The sequence below is a fragment of the Bactrocera oleae genome, chromosome 3 (assembly GCF_042242935.1).
Source record: "Bactrocera oleae isolate idBacOlea1 chromosome 3, idBacOlea1, whole genome shotgun sequence".
NCBI classification, from domain to species: Eukaryota; Metazoa; Arthropoda; class Insecta; order Diptera; family Tephritidae; genus Bactrocera; species Bactrocera oleae.
This window is the reverse complement of record NC_091537.1, coordinates 53,078,031-53,080,968: the sequence shown is the minus strand read 5'-3', so window position 1 is coordinate 53,080,968 and position 2,938 is coordinate 53,078,031. Positions and strand designations below refer to the sequence as shown.

Sequence of the window (2,938 nt, the reverse complement as noted above, 5' to 3'; positions counted from 1 at the left end):
CTTAATATATATAAATCTCGTGTCACAATGTTTGTCCTCAATGGACTCCTAAACCACTTAACCGATTATAATAAAATTCGCACACCATGTGCAGTTCGATCCAACTTGAGAGATAGGATAGTTTAAATCTCAAATTATAGTCGCAATTTTAATTTATTGCTAATTATTTGTCTGTTATTATTTGACAGTCACAATTATCTGTTAACTCCAAATGATTCTAACAGATGTCGATACCTTTCGACCGGGTTGAGTAAGTAATCAATAGATGGCGCTGCTATGGTAAATCTACGAACGTGTCATATAAGCTACATTTTAACAGCATAATTACAACGTGTTGTTGACGCTATAAAATCAATTAAGTTTATTTTGTAGTGAGTACACAATTTCCTACACTTTTTCAATAGTTGTACAAATATTTTTTTTTATTGTTTTTATTTAACCTCTATTAAAAATTATTTAGCACTTATTATTTCAATGTGCTATGATAACAAGTTTTTCAGATTTTTTTTCTTATATTTAAACGATTAAATTAGTATTTCAATTCTTATTGAAATTATTATTTAAACTCTATAATTTAAATATGTACATGTCAGTATTATCACATAATTATAAAAGTTAATTAGAATGATTTTTAATTTTTTTTTCTCATATTTAAAAGATTAATTTATTATTTTCAGTCAAATGCCACCGAAAAAATCTAACCTCAACACCACGGGCACCAGAGAGGCACGACGCAAACGTATTAAAAGAGCCCATCAGTTGGCAGAACAAATTGAATCAAGAAATCCAGCTCAAAGAATCAGGATAGCAAAAGGTCATGCACAAGAATCTCAAGAACAGTGTAACGAACGTCTTCAAGAGAATATCATGAGAACAAGAGCAGCAGGAGAACGAGACATAGCCACAGTAGGAGTACAGGAACAATAATTTCAATTTATACATGTAAGTAATATCACATAGTTTTATAAAAATTAATTAATATACATGTTTTTCAGTTCCTGTTTCTAATATTTAAACGATTAAATTATTATTTTCAGTCAAATGCCACCGAAAAAATCTAACCTCAACAACGCGAGCAACAAAGGGTCACGACGCAAACGTGTTGAAAGAGCTTAGCAATTACCAGAACAAATCGAAACAAGAAATGCAGCTCAAAGAATAAGGACTGCAGAAAGTCGTGCACAAGAATCTCAAGAACAGCGTGACGAACGTCTGCAACAGAATATTACGAGAACAAGAGCGGCACGAAAACGAAACATAGCTACAGTACGAGTACTAGATCGACAAAGGCAACGGATCAGCCGCTCATTAACACGTGCATCATTCGTTCGGCTTGCCTTTGAATATGCACCAGATATTAACTACTCAGCGCATTCAAAAATTGCTATCGGTGGAATGGATAAAGTATGTCAATATTGTCGGGCATTGAAATTTCGGAATGAAGCAGCCGGCATGTGCTGCGCATCAGGAAAAGTTGTTCTGTCACCTCTACCCGCTCCGCCGGAGCCTTTATTATCCCTTCTTACTGGCAATTCAGATGATTCCAAATTATTTTTGCGTAAGATACGCAAATTTAATTCTTGCTTCCAAATGACGTCATTTGGGGCAATTAAAATTTGCGATCGTGCATCCGATGGACGTAATTTTGAAACTACATTCAAAATTCAAGGCCAGGTGTACCATAAAATCGGATCACTGATGCCAATGCCTGATAACAATCCGAAATTTCTTCAAATTTATTTTATGGGCGATTGTGAAGAGCGAGTGACGACTCGGTGCCTGTATAATTTTATTGAACAAGCAGAGGAAAGAGCAATTGTGATATTATTGGAAAATTTTTTAAAAGATCACAATCAACTAATTCAATTGATCAAAAGAGTTTCGCCACGACTGCAAAATGACAATTATCAAATCGTCATAAAAGCCGACAAAGTACCATTAGGTGAACATGCTGGTAGATTCAACGCTCCAATTGTTGATGAGGTTGCTGTTATCATGGTTGGTGATCCAGTTGATAAAAGATCTATAAAAATTACACGGCGAGACAACATTGTCAGTACGATTTCGGATCTACACCGTTCATATGACGCACTACAATATCCATTGATATTTTGGCAAGGACAAGATGCATATCACCTCAATATCAAACAGTATGATCCAAATACCGGTAAATTTGACAATTATCTATTTACTTTCTTACTTTATGTATAGATTTTAATTTCGTATTGCATTTTGTTTTTTATTTTTTTAGGTGATTACAGAAATAAAAAAGTTAGCTCAATGAACTACTACGCACACCGAATAATGGTTAGACAATTATATCCTTCGATATCGTCAGCTGTTCCATCAATACATTGTTGATATGTATGCTAAGGTCGAAAGCGAACGCTTGCGATTCCTTCGATTCAACCAGGCAAAACTACGATCGGAAGAATATATTCACTTACGAGATGCTGTTGCTGGAAACATCGATGGAAATTTAAATCCCAATGACATCGGTAATGCTTTCATTTTACCTTCAAGCTACATCGGCAGTCCACGGAACATGCAGGAATACATACAAGATGCGATGACTTACGTACGTCATTACGGCCGACCGGATTTATTTATTACATTCACATGTAATCCGAATTGGGAAGAGATACAAACTTTACTATTGCCAGGACAACAAGCCATTCATCGTCATGATTTAACTGCAAGTGTGTTTAAACAAAAATTGAAATCCTTAATTGATTTTATTGTTAAATATTCAATTTGAAATCCTTAATTGATTTTATTGTTAAATATTCAATTTTTGGCACACACGTTGTTGGCTGTATACGATAGAGTGGCAAAAGCGAGGTTTGCCCCATGCCCACATTTTGGTTTGGCTTAAAGATAGAATCCGTACTGAAAAAATCGATCAAATAATTTTAGCCGAAATTCCAGACCCATTAAT

General features: G+C 34.7%; 1 long non-coding RNA gene across 1 annotated transcript; it reads left to right on the top strand.

Moving 5' to 3' along the window:
• The first annotated feature begins 696 nt into the window (after window positions 1-696).
• On the top strand, window positions 697-2,715 carry LOC138856194 (uncharacterized). Its single transcript, XR_011395284.1, has 3 exons — window positions 697-942; window positions 1,038-2,167; window positions 2,252-2,715. It is a non-coding gene; the product is annotated as an uncharacterized lncRNA (long non-coding RNA).
• Window positions 2,716-2,938: the final 223 nt, after the last annotated feature.